The following is a 15,811-nucleotide window of genomic DNA, read 5'->3' on the forward strand; positions in this document are numbered from 1 at the left end:
GGCTTCCCAAAACCCACAACCCCCTTAATTCTGGTACCATCCATCTGTTGATTATCTCCAATTTATCCTGTATATATTTTATTTGTGCATAATTATATATGTGTTGTCTCCCCCCTTAGACAGTAAGTTCTTGGAGGGCAGGGACAGCACAATGTATTGCACATAATATATGTTAAATAAACATTTATTGATTGATAGATAGGAACATTGAACTGTTTGCCAAAAAAGAGATGGCAACAGCTCTTACAACAAAGAACAGTCAAGAAAGAACCATCCAGAAATCTACATATTATAACAATGGCTTAAGCAGCAAGCAACATAAAAGTGTTGTCTACTTTGTGGGTAGGCCAAGCAAAAGAATCTAATGTTTGATTTCTTCCTTAAGATTTTAGAAGCTGCTGAACTCTGATTAAAATAACTTTTCCAAGCAATTTAAAGTCAAATTTCATTATATTCTCAATTCAAACACACCATTATGTCCGATTTTATTTTGCTCACATGACCAAAAAAATAATAAAAAATAAAAATTACACAAGAATCATAAATAAGTAAACTTTTTTAGAGGGTGGTGGGAAGGTTGGGGAAGGTAGGTGATGATGAGCTGATCCATGCAATCTATAATTCCCATGGCACTTCTAACTTTACAAAATTTATTCCTCACAAAACCCCCAAGGAGATAAAATGGCAGGCTTTGGCTTTCAGGCCAGGTTTAAGTAAATGTGTTTTCAATTTAAGTGAGGTCAATTTTCATAACAAGTTTATCTTAACAGATTTGATTTCATATATGAATGTCCAAACCAACACTTACACAATCTATTAAACAATGGGCCTCCCAAATTCCTTATCTAAATATTTTTCACAATAGGTATATGGTATCTTCCGTAGTTATTACATTAATTATAACACTCAAATGTATCAAGGTTCAAAGGCAATCTTTCTGCAAAAACAGGAAAAGGGGAATAAAAACTGGCTCTTTACCCTTATCAATCTACTAAATCATTAAGCTTAGTCTAGCCACTAGATAAAAACATTAAACTGGGTGGCTTCAGCAAGACAAATTTATGCAGGCGTCAGTTTTTTATCAGTGAGAGGAAGGGGCTGAATTAGATGATGACAATATTACTTCAATATCTAAATACTATGATCCTGTAAATCACTATCACTGGTCCCTAAAACTAACAAGTTTTTTTTTTTTTTTAAATAACTTTTTATTGATAGAACTCATGCCAGGATAATTTTTTACAACATTATCCCTTGCATTCACTTCTGTTCTGATTTTTCCCCTCCCTTCCTCCACCCCCTCCCCCAGATGGCAAGCAATCCTTTACATGTTGAATAGGTTATAGTATATCCTGGATACAATATACGTGTGCAGAACTGAACAGTTTTCTTGTTGCACAAGGAGAATTGAATTCAGAAGGTATAAATAATCCGGGAAGAAAAACAAAAATGCAAGCAGTTTATATTCATCTCCCAGTGTAAAACTAACAAGTTAATTGATCTTGGGTAAGCCAAAACCTCTTGACTGTGTCAAATATTTCAACTTTAACATCTTAAGACAAAAATTTTATTGTTTTACACCTACTACATAGTTATATAAGGTATTAATAAAATATTACAAGTGTGGAGCTCTCTGGAAAAGGAAGATTATATAAGTACAAAGTATAATTATTCTTCATTATAAAGCAACAAAATATTCTCTCAAGGTTTTTCTGGTAGCATTAGATAAAGTTTAAAGGAACTTTTCTTAAAAGTCTAGAAGGAGAAAACTGCTAAGGTCAAAGCACCTTAGAATACTTATCACTTTCTGAGGTATGGACCTACATAAACTTTTCCTCTTCTTCCTATCCTTCCCAACTTCAGACTTTCAATGCTCCTACTGAATACAGACATTATATCAAACAATTTTCAAGCTAAAATTAAAGTTATTTAAAAAATGAAACAAAAAACAAATACTTTGTTATATGGGATAGCTCTAGGGGAGGGACAATAAAGGGAAATTTAGGAAATGTAAAAACAAAAGATTTCAATAAAAACTCATTTTAAAATTCAAGTAAATCACTACTAATGTCATTCACATCGAATTGCCATTAGAAAGTATTATTTAAATAGGATACTGAGGTTTTTTCCCTATCTTTATCTTCTAACTTCTCTAAGACATATGAGACAGTGTACAAGCATTTCCTTAACAGCCCATATCCCAGATTTCTGCAATACAGTATTCTCTTCCTATCCTAATAAATATTGACATTCCTCTCAATTTGATCTGGGTTCCTTTTTCAGTTCACTTCTCTTCTGGATGATCTCTAATCTCAACCACATTCTACTTTCACTTTTCTTCTCTATATTGAGAAGCAGCAGTCGCATACTGATTTTGGGACAGAAGCAACTAAGTATAAACTCCCCTTCAGACACAAAATTTAGCTATATGAAACAGAACAATGTACTTTAAACCTTTTTGTTCCTCAATTGCCTCATCTGTAAAATGGGGATAAAACCTGTACTAAGATCTTATAGGGCAATATAATGATCAAATAAAATATATGAAAGAATGTAAAGCACTTTGAAAACATAAAAGCATTACAAAAAGTCAGCTCTTGTCATTGTCCATTTTATAAATAGACTGAAATCTATTTATCTACCCCAACTTTTTCCCAAAGTTCCAGTTCCTTATTCCAATGATCTGACAGGATATTTTACCTGGAATGACTCCCTATACCTCACATTGATAAAAGCAGAAAAGGAACTCACTATCTCCTTACCCATCACATCCAAGGACTCTTCCATTAAATTCAGTTTTGCCTTTTCCTCCCCTCTCCTTCATCTCTTTAAAGTGCCAGGTTCTACAATATCTCTCTAATTTATATTAACTGCAACTACTCCTTTTCAGATATTGGTTTCTTCTTATTGAGAGGGTTATAGCATATTCCTATTTAAATCTATTCTTTCTACTTATGCTACCTCAGTCAGTTAATTTATAAAAAGCCCTTGGTTAAAGTGCTAAGATACATAGAAAAGCACAAACGAGGTCCATGCCCTTAAGGAGATCACATTCCGATGGAAGAAATAATATCTAAATATCAACATATATGCAAGATGACACAAAATTTATAAAAGTAAACTGAAAGGAGAAGGCATCAGCAGCTGATGATAATTAGAAAAGCTCTTGCAGAAAACCATAATGATCAAGAAAATCTATTTTTTTTTTAGTAGGTGAAGGAACAGAGCACTGCAGTCATAGAGTATATTTAGTGAAAGAGGTATAGCAGTATAGCAGTTACCAACACTTAAAAGATGAGATACATTTTTGGACATGGTCTATGCCAAAATCTGTTTAGTCTGAATATACAAAATTCAAGATTTTTATTTTCCTCAATGGGGGAAGCTGAGAAGTAAAGAACACAGATACTGGCTAAGTGAAAAAAGAAAAATTAAATTAAAAAAAAAAAAAAGGGACACAGAGCTATCCCTATATTGGTCTCCTTGCAATTTCTGCAATATAATACTTTATCTGTAGCTATACAGTGAAAGTACATAGGGAAAAATAAGAGGTAAAAAAAACCATTTTTATTAAGTTTATTAATTATTAATTTTATTATAGATTATTATAAATTATCAATTTATATTTATTATGTTTATATTTCTTATTGGTTATATAATATATTAAATATATTGTTTTATTATATATTAAATATAATGAATATATTTATTATATTTAATTATATTGTTTATAAATTTATTATAAATTATTAAATTTATTAAATGGTTACCATGTGCCAAGCACTATGATAAGTATTAGGGATATCAAGAAGAGCAAAAAAAGAGATTCTGCCCTGAAGGAGCTCACATCCTAACATAAAATATGTACATAGAAGATATGTTAAAAACTAAACTGAAAATAAAGACTAAGGGAAAATACTAGACTTCAAAGGAATTGGTAAAGACTTCTTACAGAAGGAAGGATATTTAGACTTCATAAGGAAACTAGAGGACCTCAGAGGTAGAAACAAGGAAGGCACTCTGTTGGCTGTGCTTGTTGAACACCAAGGAGGTCAGTGTTACTGCACTGCTGAGTATGGAAGGGAAAGGAATGTCGAAGAACAGAAAAAATAGAAAGGGGATAGTTATAAAGGATTTTAAAAAACAAAGGCAAGTTGGCTTATATTGGATCCCAGAGATAATAAGGAGCCACTGGAGTTTAATGAATAGGATGGCAACATGGTTAGAGCTGTGCTTCAAGAAGATCCCTTTAGCAGCTGAGCAGAGGACAGAGGAAAATCTGAGCCAGAGGAGCCCCCCAGCAGCTTGGAGCACTGTCCAGATGTGAGGTGATGACAATCTGCGGTAGTATGGCCTCGAAGTCAGAGGAAAGAAGGGAGCACATGTGAGAGCTGCTGCAAAAGTGCAACTGGCTGGATTTGGAATACACTGGATAAGGTTGGGTAGAAGTTAAGTGGCAAGGAGGTACCTTGTGAGTCTGAATAACTGAGAGGAAGATAATGCCCTTGATAACAAGTTAGGAAAAAAGGAAGATTTGAGGGGAATGAGAACTAGGAGAAACACTGATTTCTTGGCAGGTTACTTTGGTAAATACCTCCTCAAGTGTTCAGGTGAGAAGAGGGTTGAGGGGATGAGAGGGAAGGATGGGAGGGGTCTGAAGAGAGACAAGAATGTTTGAAAGAGTCCTAGCAATGAGAGAGTTTAATCAATTAGGAACAGAAAAAAGTCTGCCTTTTTGCAGTGAGGGTCCTGTTATGTAACCTAAATTTATCTTGGACTCAGTCTGCAACGTCTCCCAATTTTCTTCAGCTCTGTTCAGTAGTACTTGAATAGGAACAAAAGTGGTGGATGATAGAAGTAATCAAGGTTGAAATTTAGCAAGGGGTTATAGAACAAAGGGGAAAAGGAATCAAGGATAGAGAATGGAAGAATTTAGTACATTCATGAAAGGATACAATTACAGAAAGAAAAAGAGTGTAACCAGTGCAGGTATGATGGCTTGGGAAAGAACTGAGGAGTGGAAGTAATAAAGCTCAAAGTAAGAAAAAAGAACTGAGTTAGGAGTCATAAGGCATTGTAGAGATGGAATGAGAAAAGATTATGCTTATATAAAGCAATTTCAGAGTTCGGGAACATGGGTAGCAAGGTCAAGGGTGTAATCTAAGCAATCTTCCTAACACTATGATTTTGTCCCTAAACAAATCAAATATACACACTTAACTGTGGTATTCAAGGCCTTACATAAGATTACTCCAACTTAAATGCCAACTATTTATATTATTCTACTCTTCCCTTCACACATTCTACATTCCAGCCAAACTAAACTACTCTCCATCTCCATTCTTATTGTGAGGGATATAGAAGACTCTTACCCAAAATGACTACTCAGAGATCACTCAGTAGAAGGCAGAAAAGTTGTTTATTGAAAAGCTCAGGAGGATGAGCCATCCCATCGGGAGATAAGAAAGAGAAAGCTCACGGTAGGAGGGCTAAAGAAGTAGTAAAGATACATAGCTTTTATACAAGAAATTACATCACAAGTAAGAGAGCATTGAGAAGGGGAGGGGGAGGCATCTAATTGGTTGTTGCTATTTGGGGAGATTGGAATGGAAGGTTTCTGTTTCCCTGAAATCTCCTGATTTCTAGGAAACAGAAAGTCAGGCCTTCAGGTTTAATCAAGCTGACAGTGGTCCAGCTAATAGACTAAATATCGATAAATGTCAAATACCAATAAATGTCATCAGCTCAGGTTAAGTAAATATGTTTGTAGTTGGCCAAGGCTCAAGTAGATATGAGCCTGCACCTATTATACAGGTCATAGGGGAGACACAAATAATAAAATACAGAAAAAGAATTCATACATTCCTGTAAGTTCTTCACCTTATCTATTCTCCACATTATCTTGCCTCTTCCTCAAGATCATGCTATCCTCACACCTGAAATGTATCTGCCCTTTTCCCCATGCAATCTATGAAATGGCACACAGACACAGACATAGCCCCCATCATTCTTCTCCCACCACTATCCCTAGGAACTCTAAGTATAAAATGATCTTTCCCTCCTCAAACTGCTCACTGCATTTTGCTTGGACTATTCTTCTGTGCGTCTCTCTTTCATATCATTATTATTATTATTTACTAATCATTCTCCCTATTAAATTTTAAGCTCCTGAAAAATCAGGCTTGTGTTGTCTTGGTTATCTGTAACTCTGGAGACCTTAGAACTTGTATACTTTAAATGTCTAATTAAAAATTGATGAAACTTGACTCTGAAAAAGCAAAAGAAAAAATTGCATTTTAGGGAGCCTACCTTCTTTTAGAATTGGGGGTTAGGTAAATGTCAGTATATAATATAGCACGTTCTAGCAGACTATTGCTAAAAAAAAAAGTTAGATTTGCTAAATTGTGGGATTTTCCCCTTTCTCTTCTGATATAAGGGATGCTTCTCTGGGTAGAGAGAGAGTGGAGAACTATACTGGAAATGAAAACAAAAGATATCAATACAATAAAAAACTTTAATTAATTGGACATGAAAATGATCAGCAATACTTCTACTTTTCTTCCAAACAAGGCCAGCACTACTTCACATTACTCTAAGCCAATGGTTCTTAATATCTTATAAATATTTCATTATTTCCATAATGTTACAACCTTAAAAACCTACCAAATCTAAAACTCTCAAAAGAAATGAATGGCAGGCATCTGCCTCATTAGCACCATGATCTAACAATTATTAAATTGTTAATAATTAAATTAAATTAATCAAACCAAGCTCATAAAAATTCTATTTTCTCTATAAAAGGGGAATTCTCAGACGGTTCACAAGTATATGAAATATATTTCTTTTAAGCAGAGTTTTATTAAACTAAGTGCATAAATTTTGGTGAGAAAAACTATTTTAAGATTTGCCAGAAATCATTTCTATGACACACAAATCAAGAGGGAAAAACAGAAATTACCATGATAGTCCACATTCAGCAACAATCTCTTATAAATCACATATTAACGTGAAGGCATCCTTTTAAATCAAGCATCTACACAAAGCCCAAGACAAGAACATATTTTGATGTGTTAGTTTTTTTTTTTTTTTTTGGGGGGGGTGGTGGTGGTGAGGTTTTTGTTTTGTTTTGGTTTGGTTTTTTTGTTTGGGTTTGGTTTTTTGGTGGAAGAAATTGGGGTTGACTCATCTAGGGTCATACAGCTAGTAAATGTTAAGTATCTGAAAGCTAAATTTGAACTCAGGTCCTCCTGATTCCAGGACTTGGGCTTTCTCCAGTGTGCCATCTAGCTGCCCCCATGAGAACAGATTTTTAAAAGAACTTAAGCTATTTATGTTATCAGATAACCAATAGTTTATCTATCTTAAGCCTCTTTTAAAAAAAGAACATTTAAGTATTTTATGGATTCTTAATCACTAGATCTCTACACCTAACCAGGCTCTCTAAGAAATAAATGTTTCCAATAAAAAAGGAAAGAAAAAGGTTGGGGGGAAAACAATAAAAAAACTAGTTTTCCCCCAAAGAATGTAATTTTCCAAAAGAGATAACAAACATCTATTGACAAAGTATTAAAAGCCACAAAATAACTTCTAAATATGTGGAGATACTATAAGTTGAAACAAAAAAAAATTATACAAAGTAAAAAGAAGTATGAGATTTTCTTCCATGTCATCTACATATTTATTCTCCGCTAAATTACTCCAAGGCGATATTAGGTTCTGAAAGCTATAACAGAGAGGCATAAGCTTTGACATTTCTTACACCAACCAGGAAAGGCTAGAGAGGCCTAGCCAACAGTATTAACTATCAACAAATGAGGAGTTTAGAGAAGTTCAAAGAGGCTTATTACCATAAGGTTGGGATATAGATGAACTGTTTTGGATAGTTACAAACTGCAAATGTTAAAAAATTTAATATATTCATATAGCAGTTGTCACCAACAATAGTAAAATATATCTGAGTTTTTTATTCATATTCTATTTTCAATACCTATAGCATCCCTACACAAAAATGACTCTGAAATATCATATACATTTTCATATCCCAAATGGGAAACATAAAGTATAAAAAGTATCTAAAATATATCTACACCAGAAAGAAAAAAATCTATTTCAGATTGATTATTCAATAGATATCTTTCTACTCTATCTGATACTATCAGAGAGATTGTGTTCTAGACCAGTGGTTCTTAAACTTTTTTACATGACATACAACAGGTATACAAATAAAACATTTACTGATAATAAGTCACAATTTTGCACCCCCACATTCAGTTACAAGATCCCATATGGAGTCTCGAACCATAGTTTAAGAAGCGGGACCATAGGTCACTAAAATCACCAGTCATCCAATATACAATCTGTTTATAGACTACCTAACACTTGAAATTGTCGTAAAGTATTAAAGTATCTCCTCTACTGTACTTTCCCTCAAAGATGTCCTATTTGCCTCCAATTTCACCTTTAAATAGATGGCCTGCAAACAGATCTTTCAAGCTATGACCTTTCTTTTAAAATGTTCCCTCCCTTTTTATGTCACTATCACTTCCCTCTACTTCCAAAGGACTCTCTTATAACAATTATATACCTTAAGCAAAGAAATCAACACAATGGCCATGCTTTAAAACATCCTGCATTTTGAACCTCCACTCCATTCTATCTAGATTCGATATCACCCTTCACTCTTACCCTTCATCCCTAATTGCAAGGTCTCTTATTCTCACTTCCTTCAAGGATAAGGATCTCCCCCATCTATTCTCTTCTATTCTTCTTCTAGATCTACCCAACTCCTTCCACTGTATTCTTCATAATTAACAAACTTACTTTTAAGGCTTTTTTTTTTTCTCACTCCCCATTCCTTCTTAATTTTAGTACCTTCCCTATGAGATTAGCCTCAATTTTTTCAGTTTGTATCTTGTTTGTACATAGACTTTTGCATGTTGTCTCCCTCATGATAAGCTCCGTTGAAAGGAGAATCTGTTTTTCACCTTTCTTTGTATCTCCAGAACTTAGTACACGTCTGGCACTCTGTAGATGCTAATTAAACACTAGTTGACCAACTGAATGACGGATAACACTGCATCCTTGCCCATCCTTTTTAGAAGTGAATAAACTTTCAATCACGGTGTGGGTGTAAGAGTTAAAACACTCCCATTCTGCCCCTTCGAGGCATTCATTCTACTATCATCTCTCAGTAACATCCCCTCCTCTGAGATCCACACTCTACAAATTTTTCACCCTTAAATTGGGTGACTGAATCTACCAATTTCCAAGACATTCTCCTGCTCTCCTCAACGGATGCAGCCTGTCTCACAGCCTCTTTCCTTCACATCAGACACACCAATCCCTGTAACCTCAGCCTTTTCCCAGGCCATTAGCCCTTCCCTGGCCACATTCTCCCCCCCTCCCTAACTCCACCCCTCGGTAAAAGAACTCCGCTCGGAGGCCTGTACGTGAATCTTCTGACCCTACTTCGCCAAACCCCGAACCCGGATTACCGCCTTCTCCCCCCTTCTTCCCTCCCCTCCCCCCCGCCCCGGTTACACTATTAAACAGCACTGAGTGAAATCGCAGAATTCTACTTACTGCGCCCACCACAACTTTATGTAACAACCTCAACTAGCCACTCACTGCAGCAAACCAATCCTTTTACAACTCTAATTAACTGACGAAGCCTCCCACCTGTCACAGCACCACTTCCCTATCCTTTCTACTTCCAGGAAAGCTAAAGCCCTGCCCCGGCGATCCCGATCTTGCCGCCTCCTCGCCGCCTCCCCTCCGCCTCACAGGCTCAGACGTCCTTCACCTTCACTCCAACCTCGCACCGAGAAGCGATCCTTTTCCTCGCCAAGACCAGCCCCTCTCTATGCATCTCTACTCCGATGCCCTTGGCACTACCATCCCTACTCTCTCCTTAGACTTCAGACTGTTGACTTCTGTGTTGCCTTCAACATTCCTGTGTCTCTTCCATCCTCAGAAATGACTCCCTCGATCCAACTCTCTCCCAGAGCCGTTGTGCTCTCATTTTTTCGCCCCTTGTGGCCCGCCTCCTTGAGGAGCTAGTCTGCATTTGATGTCTCCTCCTTCTCTCCTCTCGGCCTCTTCTAAACCTTCACAACACAGCTTCCCACCTCCTCGTCCAACTAGAGCTGCTCTCTTCCAAGTAACCAGCTAATGACCACAACTTTCTCGAGCCTCATCTTTCTGGGTTATCTGCAGCCTTCTGACATTGATGATCACTCTCTCTTTTCCCAGTTCCTCTTTCCTCTAAAGAGCTTCTTGCCCTCTGTTCTCCTTCTCCCTACGATAGCTCTTTCTTAGTCTTCATTGCCAGATTTTCATGGAGGCATACTGACAAATCATAAATTGTTTCTCCCTCTGTTCCCCCTTTCTTTCTAGGTGATTTCATTTCTATGTAAATGATTCCCATCTCTATCCAGCCCTAGTCTCTCTGCTGAGTTTCAACACTGAATCTCCAACAGACATGTCTCTTGGACATCTTAAGCCGTATGTCCCGCGGGCATCTTTGACTGTGCCCCACACAGAATGCATTCTCTTCTCTTACTCCCCTCCCTCCTCTTCTGAATTTCCCTTTCACAGCAGAAGGCACAATCATTCTTCCAATTACCCAAGTCCATGGGGCAGCTAAGTGACACAATGGATAGAGCACCAGTCCTGAAGTCAGGAGGACCTGAGTTTAAATCTGGTCCCAGACACTTAATACTTCCTGGCTGTGTGACCCTGGGCAGATCACTTAACCCCATTGTCTCAGCAAAAATAAACAAACAAACCAATTACCCAAGCCCAAAGATTGTTCTCTAAGTCTCAAATCTCACCTTAAATATTTAGCCCATGGCCAAATCCTGTCCCTTCTGTCCCAATAACTCCCTCCACTCATGGAACCATCCACAATCCTGGGTCATCACCCTCTCATCTTTCTAGCTTCCTGATGGTCTCCCTTACCTCAAGTCTGTCCCCACTCCAAGGGGTCTCCATGCAGATGCCAAAGTTATTTTTCTTAAGCATAACTCTGATGTATCATCCTCTATACCAATTTAACAAAGGCCATTGGTTCCCTATTACCGCCAGGATCAATTCTAAAATGCTCCTTTAAAACCCTTCAGAACCTGCCCCCTTCCAGCATTTCCATTCTTCTAACACTTTACTCCCTTTTAAGAACTGTAAGACAGTGATAAGGGCCTGTTTACCATCTCTCTGGAATTGACCCTCTGTCTTCGGACTCTGCTATTTTCCAGGAGAGAAAAGCTGTCCTTTCTCATTTCTGGCTTTCCTAAACTCCTCCAAGATTCAGCTCAAATTCTACTTTCTGTACAAAGTCTTTCCTGGTCTCTCCCCCACGTCGACCACTTTTCCTGAGATATACAGCATAACATATATAATATTTTCCTTAGTAGAATGGAATCTGCTAAAGGGCAGCGACTGTGTTTCTGCCTTTATTTATATACCCATTGCTTATCACAGTGCCTGACATATAGTTAGCACTTTATAAATGCTTACTAACTGAATTATTGGGAATACAGTCACTGTTCTGAAGACTTTCAATGTTGTTTATCCTTTATGTTATTGTAGTCATCATGGACATTTTCTCCTGTTTCTGCTCACTTTGCTCTGTATCAAAATACACAATTATTCCCAAATTTCTAAGAATTTTTCCATTTATTATTTCTCATCACACAACAATATGTTGTTATTCAACACATTTGAATAGTTATATTCATAGTTTTGAATTGTTTTATTCATAGACCAAAATTTATTCAATCACTTTGCAATCAATCAATGGATAGCCACTTTCCTTACAATTCATCACTACTAGAAAAAGTATTTGTATAAATATATCTTGATACACATAGGAAATTTCCCTCTACCTCTGGCCTTCTTCAAATGGATATCTAGTAGTAGTATCATTGGTAAAAGGGTACATACAGTTTAAATGATTTTTAAAATATGATTAAAAGGTTTTTGGGGGAATGACTCAACCAATTCACAGTACCACCAACAGTATCACTATGTCTGTCCACCTACAAATTTTTCAACGATTATTTCATCTTTCATCATGTTTGCCAATGTGATGGATACGGAGCTAAACTAAACAATCAGAGTTGCTTGATTTCCATGTCTTTTATTGTTAGTGATAAGTATCATTCTTATTTTTTTAAATGCTGATAATTTGCATTTCCTCTTTAGAAAACTATTTGTTCATATTTCTTGATCATGTTTATAAAATAGCTAAGACCCTCTTTCAGAAGCTTCAATGTGTTTCCAACTTCATGTACTGACAACACTATCAACTAAACTCAGAATCTCCCCTCCCCCAGAATTTCTTGTTTTTTTTCCAGATTTAGAGCTAGAAGGGCCTTTTACAGATTAAGCAGCATACCCATTATTTTAGAGATCAATCATTACACGCTCTGTGCTAGGCAATGTGCTAAGTACTCTGCACACAAAACCAGAAAATTAGCAGGGGTCCTCAAAGAACTTGACAGAAAGTCTTGGTGGGAAGGATGGGAAGACCCTTGGATGGGAAGAAAATAGCAATAAACAAGCATTAACGAGGACCCAGAAAGACCCCCTGAGAAGAAAGATTAAATGATGAGTAAAGTCCCATAATCTATAGCTTGGGAGCTGGAATGCTGTTAGCAAAACTACCACACTCTTGGTCCCCAGGCACACAATTTGAGTGTAACTTTAGCCACCTCCAAATCCTTCATCCTATATATCCAGCATCTTGCATTGTATAAGTGAAATGCTTTTTACATAAAATAACAAAATTTTATTTACTACTTACAAAAATTACTTTACATTCTGGAGTACTTGGATGATTTGCTGATTACATTTGCCCTTGTTTCTTTTTTATAATGATCTTTCATCAATTGTTTTCATTTGTCAAATCTTTCCCATCCTTCAATGGTCAATTCAAATGTCTCCACAATGCCTTCCCTAATCACTTTAACTGAAAATCACAGATTAGACTCACAGATTAAATTTTTTACTTGCCTCTTCATTTTACCAAAAAAAAAAAAAAAAAGGGGGAGGGGGGCAGAAAAGTAACTCAGTTTAAAGTAGCACCTGACTTTAAGTCCACTCTATCACATGGATTCCTCTTTTCTGAACTTCCATAGTAAGAAATTAAGTCTATACCAATCCTATGAAATATCACATATACTTACAAAACATATACTTGTCTTAGCTCCCTTACTGAATGGATGGCAAGCCCCTGTCTCATGTACCAGTCCATCGTACTCTCTGTTCAACAAATATTTGCTTGATGAACAAGAATGACAGCTGCCTACAATGCCAAATCTAGACAATGCTTTTAAAACACATCCCAAGTCACTCCTTACTTATTTGATTTCCTCTATCCTTTCTTCTACAACACTCCCTGGAATATCCTTTTGAAAACAAGTTAGCAAACTTATGTTAATTACTGTATCCAAATCTAAACTGACCTCTAATCTTATTGTCTACCCTCTTAAATAACTCAGAAACTTCAGATTTTACCAAAAACTATAAACAGTTTCCAGCAACTTTAAAAACAACAATCTCCTGGCCCAAACTCATCACACAGAAAGAAATTTTTATAAATTCAAAATTCCACTTCATAAGAACTCAATGCTGTTATAACTTCTATTTTTTTCTATAATTCATGATTTTACTTTTCTTCCATGAACGCAACTGGGCTTTGCATTCTCCCATCTATAACACTACATTAGTGTAAATGGTTTTTTAACAATTTCATCTGACTTTTTTCATTGTTCTTTAAAATATGTTCATTAATGGAAAAATAGCCTATGATGTACTTGCTAAGTTTTAAAGCATTTTAAATGCAATCCTAATATTTAAGCTTTGCAACAATATGATCTCCAAAGCACTGAAAAGCACAAACCCTTGCTTCCAAAATGGGGGGGGGGGGGAATCAACATAAAACTTATAGGCTGTCCAAAATTATACCAAAAGCAATTTCTACCTATAACCTGTACCATGAGAAGTTTCTATTAATTGTACTTCTATAAAGTTTCAAAAGCAGAGCATCACTTCAAAAGTAAAGTTACTAAGAAAAAAAAATTATCACTTCTATTCAATTTGTTAACCACTATTTTGCAGACTTCATAATAATTGTATGAAAAGTCACATAAGTCTATATTACATAAAGTGTGCAAAGATTATAGAAAATACAACTTAATAAGCCTTCTGTAACATTATGCTAAATTTCATTAAGTGTATTAACCTCAGATTAAGCTCAACCTTTTTTTTTGGTTTGTTTTTCTTTTTCCTCCTAAGATATTTTTCTTAATGCTTTATTTTTTTAAACATCATTTTCACTTTCCAATAACATCTCACCCTTTCCCCCCTCTTTTAACAAAGCAGAATGATTTAAGTAAAATACACCAATACATTGACAAAAATCGGATAATTTACGTGGATCTCATTTTTACATTGATCAGTGTTCTGCTGATCACTGAGTATTCTAGGCAGCCACAGGAATTCAGAGATTAGAGGAGAAATTCTACAAGAAAGCACAGGCACTTAATCTAAACCACTTATTTTCTCAAAAAATAGAAATCTCATTTTTAAGTTTAGGGAGTGAGATCCTGTAAGAGGCTGCTTGCATTTAAAATAATCTGAATAACTGGAAGGACAACATCCCCTTAATGCCGGCACGGTCCGACCCCAAACTCCAAAATTTCTTGATTTGCAAAAGTTTCCTGCTCCCCTCGGGCTACACATCACCTCAAAGCTGGGGATCAGGAGGCAACCACTTTCCATTCGGGAGCTGAGAATTGATGGTAAAGAGACTTAGGAAAGAGGGAGGGCATCAAAAACGGAGCGGGCGCCGGAGCACAGTTCAGCCCAAAGGGGGTGGGGAGAAGGGGGATTGTCTTGTGTGCACCCCGAGATCAGCTCCACTCTATCCCGCCTGCGTTTTGTTTGTACATAGCTGTTTGCAGGTTGTCTGCCCAATTAGACTAGGAGCTCCCTGGAGGCGGGGCCTGCTTTTTGCCTTTCTTTGTATCCTCAAAAGTTTAGCTCCGTCCCTGCTGGGCAACCGGCATTTATTAAGCGCCTACTATGTACGAGGCATTGAGCTAAGAACCAGAGATACGAAGAAAAGGAAAAGAACAAACCGACCCTCGTCCGTGCTCGGAATCATTGTTGAATTGTCTTGAAGGAGAGGAGTTGTGGAAGCCAAACCCACACGAGCCGCAGCTCTGAGATCCTCCACTTCAGCCCAGGCACCCCGCTTCTCCCGTCCCGGGCCCAGGTCGGAGCTCCCCGGGCGGCGACCTGTCTGCCCCAAGCTTTCTTGCGGGGTCCAACCTAGGGAGGGCCGCCGCCTCCGAGAAACGGGGGAAAGCAGGGCCCCTTCACCCCCAGCCCGGGCAGAGTCCCTTCACCCCCGCCCTGCTGCCAGGGCCGCGTTACTCACGTTGCGCCATGAGCGCCGGGTCAGCGGGCGCGGCTTAAGGGGCGCCGAGCCCTCAGGCGCCTTCCCGGGCTGGAAGAGATGGCTATACCCCCCACGATGGAGCTGCAGCGGCTGCAGCAGCGGCGGCGGCTACCAGGCCTCACTCTGGCCCAAATCTCAGTTGAAGTGCTTCCGGTTGAAGGGGAGGGGAGTAGGGATGGAGTCTAGCACCGGAACTTCTTGGGGAGGGTGGGCGGGGATTCGAGGAAATGGGCGGAACCTAGATTGGGCAGGACCGGCTCCTGACATAAGGGGCGGGGGCAGAACCAAGCCCGCCTGAGCTGAAGTGACTGTTTGAGCCTCTCTCTCGGGATTCCCTGCCGCACCCCA

General features: G+C 37.8%; 1 protein-coding gene across 1 annotated transcript in view; it reads right to left on the reverse strand.

The window, feature by feature from the left end:
* The window catches only part of FRS2 (fibroblast growth factor receptor substrate 2), a 103,217-nt gene extending 87,632 nt beyond the window's left edge, over positions 1–15,585 (reverse strand). Inside the window, exon 1 of the mRNA XM_052001462.1 lies at positions 15,443–15,585. The gene's annotated coding sequence lies outside the window, so the exon portion shown is untranslated. The remainder of the gene's footprint in view (positions 1–15,442) is intronic.
* Between the last annotated feature and the right edge of the window lie 226 nt (positions 15,586–15,811).

Source organism: Antechinus flavipes, chromosome 5, assembly GCF_016432865.1.
Source record: "Antechinus flavipes isolate AdamAnt ecotype Samford, QLD, Australia chromosome 5, AdamAnt_v2, whole genome shotgun sequence".
Taxonomy (NCBI): domain Eukaryota; kingdom Metazoa; phylum Chordata; class Mammalia; order Dasyuromorphia; family Dasyuridae; genus Antechinus; species Antechinus flavipes.